Below are 7,932 nucleotides of genomic sequence, written 5' to 3' on the forward strand. Positions count from 1 at the left end.
AATTTACCTTGAGGTGAAGGTGTTAGGCATCCATCGAGGTCCACAACGGTGGGTCCCAGACAAACTCAATTAGGCGAATTAGTCTTTCAACGAAAGTTAAACAATTTAAAACAAATAAATAACTACTTTAAAACAAGAATTAAAGGGGTCCTACGTTTTTTAGCCTATAGGATCATTTCCATGCAATACTTGGTAATTTTCCCCAAATTGGGGTGTTACGCATAGCATTAACGCACATGTAATCATCTCCTTTACTACCCAATTACTATCTTTCAGTTATTACCTAAGCGTTCTAACAGCTTATAGTGCGTACCTTATGAGTGCACTACTCGTCCCTTACCTATGGTCCTGGAGGTGTTTAGGACCTCTACTTTGGATAGTTCTAGACTCACCTATGTTGCTTAAGAATGAGAAAGCTAAGTGACAAACAAAAGTTCAGATAGGACTGTCACATAAGAAGCAAATAAAGGCTCATGTTAATCTCCACAAGTAAACAACAAATGCACACAATTAAAACATAGAATTTTATCAATTTAAGATCCTATAGGCAGGATATCTAGATGATCATAAACAGAATATAACATAACAGCTTTATTAAAGTGAGCAGAAATACCTATCAATTTGCCTCTTGATTTTTTGTTAATATTCTGAATCTAAGCATGTTCCAAGTAGCAAAAATCACAGTTTTTAGATCCAGAATTCTTAATTACCCTACAGGCTTGCCTAAGTGAGTACCAGAGCAGAATCCTATAGGCATGGTATCTAAATTGCATAAACAGATTTTATATCCTACATACATGATATCTAAATTGCAGAAAACTAATTTTAAATTCCCTATAGGCATGATATCTAAATTGCAGAAACTGATTTTTATATCCCCTATAGGCATGATATCTAAATTGCAGAAACTGATTTTTTATATATCTCCCTCATATAAGCATGATATCTAAATTGCAGAAACTGATTTTTTATATATCTCCTATAGGCATGGAATCTATGTGGGCAGAGACGTTAACAAATTGCCAGGCAAGTTCAATAATTTACACAAAAAGATCCTATATACATGATCTTTAATGCACATTGAGATTGAGAATATGCGTAGAACATGGATTCTTGATACAGAATTGACAAAACAAACTATAGGCAGGATTTCTAGTATGACAGAGTATGAGAATTCTGGATTACAAGTGGTGAGACGAGATTCTATAGACATGATTTCTAGGCGAGTAGTAACATTCACACAATAACCTATAGACATAATTTCTACCCGAGTTGAACAAAGATATATAAAAATCCCTCCCCAGCTTTTACTAATAACCCCATATATGTTTTTACAAGGATTGTTACGTTATTACAGACCAATATGAATGAATTACACAAAGCTATTCATTACACTATAGGGAGCCTTAGAAAGCCCAACCTAAACCTGAGAGCCAGGCCTTCAGCATAACAGTCTTGAGACAGTAGCAAGATCCACAACACCTTAAGTCAGGCTTCCAGTATGTCAAAGTTCCCAAAGAGCCTCAAGGATCCCGGGCAATGCTCACACTGGACCTATACATTCAACACAGAAATCATAAGAGATTGAAAACCAGCTTCAATGTGTTAGAGTTCAAAGGAGTCTCAGGGATCCTAGGCAGTGCTTACACTGGAGGTGGTAGGAACCTAGATAGCTAAGAGTAGAAGTTTGAAAATAGTATATATAAGGGGTAGGGGATTGTTTTAAAAAGAAACATTTTTTCAGGAGCAAATAGAAACAGAATTCCACCTAGACAAGCAGAATCCAGACAGATTGGTATAAATACTGTGTCAATTAAAACAATCACAAAAGAGCAGGGGCAGTTGAATTACAAAAATAACTGACCACATATATTTTCGTACCCAAACATGTTATGAATAGAGGCATACAACTGAATCAAACAAGGTTTCACATGACTGAAGTTGACTTGGTTTATTAGTTATCACTTGGTGGTATCGTATAGACATGTATTGAACAGAAAACCATGCTAAAGTTAAAATAACTAATCAAACAAACCCATAGAGCATGATGGTAGGAATTTAAAGCATACTAGTATAGAAACAAATACTCAAAAATCATGGATAAGATAAAAACATACTAAGGTAAACTAATCATACCAGCACATAGAACAAGATGGGTTAACAGGAATTAAGGCATGCTAGTTAAGAGAGAAATAAACAGGAAACAGAAGCATGTTGAGGTCTGTAATAGACTGACTACATAAACATATAGAATAGAATAAGATAATTAGGAATTAAGGCATACTAGTTAGGGAAGAAAATAAACAGGAAGGTGAAGGCAGGTAGAATCCAATAGTCTAGCCTTGGCTTTCAGCCGGCTAGACAATGCAGCAAATCAGAGTGGTATAAAGAACTCAAGTTGTGTGAGTGTAAATGTGTAAGTGTAGGTGTGAGCCTGTGTGTCTCAGCGTGCGCTCGTAAGCGTAGGTGTGTCTTTTAAAATCAGAATGATGAAAGGATTATATAGCATACAGTAGAGTAAACAAGTAAGGTAGGAAAATTAAGGGCATACAAATAAGGTATGCAAAATCAATTAACCAGTTAATTAGGGCTAAACATCAATAAATTAAGAGGACATAATCCTGAAAATGTCACTTAAATTAAGGAGAATCTCATACGAAATCAATTAGCGGACAGAATTGAGGTTTAATAAGGTAAGCAATAAGTCCAGAGACCATTTATAGGTCGGTCACAATAATCAAAGCCCAAAAAGCAGGCTAGTAATATAATTAAGGAAAGTAGTACCAATTATGAATCACATATAAGGAAAGAATAAGTAAGAATCTTTCGAAGAGATATCGGTTTGAAAAGGAGTACAATTTCAAACCATAATTAAGCAAGTAAACCAATTAATCTATTTATTTGACAGAGCCAAAATAAACGGGCAAACATTATAGCAAGCGGTAGAATAATTAGAAACCCCAGGGCATAAAGACATATGGATGAAAATCAGTCGAAAAGTAAAGGAAGAAAACTGGAGTAAAACACTTAAACATTTTAAAACATTTTGCAGAAACATAAAAAGATGAAACCCTAGCTTTTAGGAAAAACGAAAATATGTCAACAATAATAAGAAAAACGGCAGAATCTTAAAGGAAAAATAACAAACAAACTCAAACCGCTTCAGATCTAAGGAGATCTCAACGATTTAGCCAGAAATAGTTAGGTTGTGTAAAAAATAGATAGAGGTGAGAAAACTCTAGTTTGAACCAGAGATTGAAGCCATAAACTCAAAGATATCAGTACTCACAAACATAGGAATGAACACAGACGGATCCATCGAGAAATGAGGGATTTAAACCAAGTCTGTGTCGAATCTCTTTGAGATTCCATCAAATAACATGTAAGTCAAACAACCAGTAGAGATAGGAGGCCGAATAAGGCCTAGAATCGAAGAAGAAACTCATGGATCGAAGGGATTCTGGTGACGGCGGGATAGGGTTAGGAGGAGGGTGAGAGAGAAGAGAGGAGGAGAGGGTATTAGAGGCGGCGGATTTGGTGAAATGATTAGGGCTTGGGAGTTGTTGGTTAATTAAAAATGGTAAGAATATCCTGGACTTTTGATCTCTTGAGATCAACGGGCAGGATCGAATTTGGGGGTTGAGTGGATTATAAAAATTGGGTATTGGGTCATGGGCTGGGGTAGTAATTTGGGCCAGATCCGAAAAGAAATTAAAAGAGGCTATTTGTTAAATACCCAATTAATTTGATAAAATAATTTATAAAAATAGCTAATAAATGAAAAAAATGATATTTATGCATAATGATTCAAAATAACTACTTAATATTATAAGAAATATAAAGGTCATTTTCTTGTAGAAATAAAGTAATTATGCACATATGTGCTATTATTGCAAAGTTATTTCAATTATAGCCTACAGATGCAAATAGGGTTATGCATAAGATAATTATAAATATAAACGATAAAATTAAGTAATAAAATTATCATAAAACCATTTATTATGCTATTAGTAATTATTTATACAATAAAAATACTAGGGATAAATTAATTAAAAATCCTTTAAAAATGCATAAATTATGAAAAAATATTAATTGATGTTCATGCATTGTTTTGAAAGTATCTATTCATTTAAAAATATATGAACGAAAAATTGGGTACCAACAAATACGATCAATATAGGCTAAAGGAATCAATTCCACAAGAAAAACACGAAATTATAGCCAAAATTCGAAATCGACTAAAACTCGGCCCCATGCCCACGTCTCAAAATCCGACAAAAGTTACAAAACCCGAAAGCCCATTCATTCATGAGTCTAACCATACCAAATTTACCAAAATCTGACACCAATTGGTTATTCAAATCTCCCAAAATTCACTCTCTAAATCCCTATCCTCAAACCCCCAATTTATACCTCAAAAACACACAAATTAGGTGGGAAAATCAATGGGGATACAAGATTATTGATAAAAAATGAGCATAAGGGACTTACCTCAAGAATCCCCTCGAAAACCCCCTCCAAAATCGCCTTAGACCGAGCTCAAAATGTTTGGAAATGAAGAAAATCGTGAACCTTTGTGTTTTTAAATTCTGCCCAGCAAAACTGCTCCTATGGCTCACTTAACCGCATCTGCGACCTTTTACGCTTCTGCGGCGCCCAATCCGCTTCTGCAGACACGCTTCTATGATGGGCCGTTCGCTTATACGAGCTCCTCACCAAGCGCCCATGCGCTTCTGCGGCCCTATGCCTGCATCTACGGCCTCGCAGGTGCGGGAGAGACTTCACACTTGTGACTCCAGCTCTCCTCCTCCTCACCCGCTTCTGCGAGCTCGCACCTGCGATGCCCACTCGGCAGGTGCGATTACACGAGCAGTGGAATTTCTTCAGCAACTTAACAAGTTCAAAACTTGATCCATTAATCACCCGAAATCAACCCGAGGCCCCCGAGACCTCAACCAAATATACCATCAAGTCCCAAAACCTCATACAAACTTAGTTGAACCCTCAAATCACCTCAAACAATATCAAAAACACGAATTACACCCGGATGAGCCTAATGAACTTTGAAATTTCCAAATTCTACAAACGACACCGAAACCTATCAAATCACGTCCGATTGACCTCAAATTTTGCACACAAGTCACAAATGATACCACGAACCTACCCAACTTTCGGGAATCCAATCCAACTCCGATATAAAAAATTCCACCCCCGGTCAAATATTCCAAAATTCCAACTTTCACCAATTCAAGCCTAATTCTACTAGGACCTCCAAATCACAATCCGGACAGGCTCCAAAATCCAAAATCACCTAAAGGAGCTAATGGAACCATCAAAATTCAAATCCGAGATCATTTACACATAAGTCAACATCCTGTCAACTTTTCCAATTTAAGCTTTCAATTACAAGGCTAAGTGTCTCAATTCACTCTGTAATCTTTCCGGATCCGAACCAATTAACCTGATAAGTCATAACAGCTGTAGAACACAAAAGGAGCAGTAAATTGGGGAATGGGGCTACAACTCTCGAAACTGCCGGCCAGGCCGTTACATCCTCCCCCTCTTAAGCAAATGTTCGTCCTCGAATGGGTTTAGAAACATACCTGGAGTCTCAAATAGGTGTGGATATCTGCTCTGCATCTCCCTCTCTGTCTCCCAAGTAGCCTCCTCCATGGGCTGACCTCTCCATTGCACCTTCATTGAAGCTATATCCTTTTACCTCAACTTTCGAACCTACCGATCCAAAATGGCCACCGACTCCACATCATAAGTCAAATCACCATCCAACTGAACCGTGCTGAAATCCAAAACATGAGACGGATCGCCGATGTACTTTTGGAGCATAGAAAGGAAATACTGGATGCACACTTGACAAGCTAGGTGGCAAGGCAAGCTTGTAAGCCACCTCCCCAAACCTCTGAAGTACCTCAAAACGCCCAATGAACCGAGGGCTCAACTTGCCTTTCTTTCCGAATCTCATAACACCCTTCATGGGTGAAACTTTCAGCAGAACCTTCTCCCCAACCATGTAAGCCATATCATGGACCTTCCTGTCAGCATAACTCTTTTGCCTAGACTGTGTCGTGCGAAGCCGCTCCTGAATCAATTTAACCTTGTCCAAAACTTCCTGAACCAAGTCAGTACCCAATAGCCTAGCCTCACCCTGCTCAAACCAATCCACTATTGATCTACACCGCCTCCCATATAGAGCCTCATACGGAGCCATCTGAATGCTCGACTAATAGCTGTTGTTTTAGGCAAACTCCGCAAGTGGCAAAAACTGGTCCCATGAACCTCCAAAATCAATGACACAAGCGCGTAACATGTCCTCCAATATTTTAATAGTGCGCTCGAACTGTCTGTCCATCTGAGGGTGAAATGTTGTACTCAACTCCACTTGAGTGCCTAACTCTCGCAACACGACTCTCCAAAACTGTGATTTAAACTGCGTGTCTCTATCTAAAATGATGGAAACTGGCACACCGTGAAGACGAACAATCTCTCTGATGTAAATCTCAGCCAATCGCTCTGAAGAATAAGCAGTACCAACTGGAATGAAGTGCACGAACTTGGTCAGATGATCCAAAATCTCCCAAATAGCATTAAACTTCCTCGAAGTCTGTGGGAGCCCAACTACGAAATCCATGGTGATCTGCTCCCACTTCCACTGTGGGATGTCTATCCTTTGAAGCAATCCACCTGGTCTCTGATGCTCGTATTTTACCTACTGGTAGTCGAGACATCGAGCTACAAACCCGGCTATATCCTTCTTCATTCTCCTCCACTAATAGTGTTGCCTCAAGTCCTAATACATCTTTGCGGCACCCGGATAGATGGAATACTACGAGTTGTCGGCCTCCTCAAGAATCATCTCCCGTAGCACATCTACATTGGGCACACATATCCTATCCTGTATATTCAACACCCCATTATCTCCAATAGTAACATCTCTGGCATCACCATGCTGAACCTTGTCCTTGAGGACAAGCAAATGGGAATCATCATACTGGCTCCCTGATGCGATCAAATAAGAAAGGCCGAGAAACCACACAAGCTAGAATCTGACTAGGCTCCGAAACATCTAATCTCACGAACTGGTTGGCCAAGGACTAAACATCAACTGCAAGAGGTCTCTCACCAACACGAATGAATGCAAGACTACCCATACTCACTGCCTTCCTACTCAAGGCATCGACCACCACATTGGCCTTCCCCGAATAAACAGAATAGTAATATCATAGTCCTTTAGCAGCTCCAACCACTTCCGCTGCCTTAGATTTAGATCCTTCTATTTGAACAAGTGTTGGAGGCTATGATGATCAGTAAATACCTCACAAGACACACCATAGAGATAGTGCCTCCAAATCTTCAATGCTGACCAATGGTAGCCAACTCCAAATCATGAACAAGGTAGTTCTTCTCATGGGGATTCAACTGGCGCAAAACATAAGCAATCACTCTACCCTCCTGCATCAAAACACACCCAATACCGATCTGAGAAGCATCACAATACACTGTATAAGAACTAGAATCTGATGGTAGAACTAGAACTAGAGCTGTGGTCAAGGCAGTCTTGAGCTTCTGAAAGCCCTCCTCACACTCATCTAACCACCTGAAAGGAGTACCCTTTTGGGTAAATTTGGTCAAGGGCGATGCGATAGACGAGAAACCCTGCATGAGGCAACAGTAATAACCAGCTAACCCTAGAAAGCTCCGAATCTCCGTAGTTGAGGACAGTCTAGGCCAACTCTGAAACGCCTCTATTTTCTTCGGATCCACTTGAATAACCTCACTGGACACCACGTGCCCCAAGAACGCCACTGAACTGAGCCAAAACTCATACTTGGAGAACTTGGCATAGAGCTTCTCCTCCCTCAACCGCTGCAACACAACCCTCAAATGCTGGGCGTGCTTCTTCGGGCTACGAGTACA

The sequence above is a fragment of the Nicotiana sylvestris genome, chromosome 6, assembly GCF_000393655.2.
Source record: "Nicotiana sylvestris chromosome 6, ASM39365v2, whole genome shotgun sequence".
Lineage (NCBI taxonomy): Eukaryota > Viridiplantae > Streptophyta > Magnoliopsida > Solanales > Solanaceae > Nicotiana > Nicotiana sylvestris.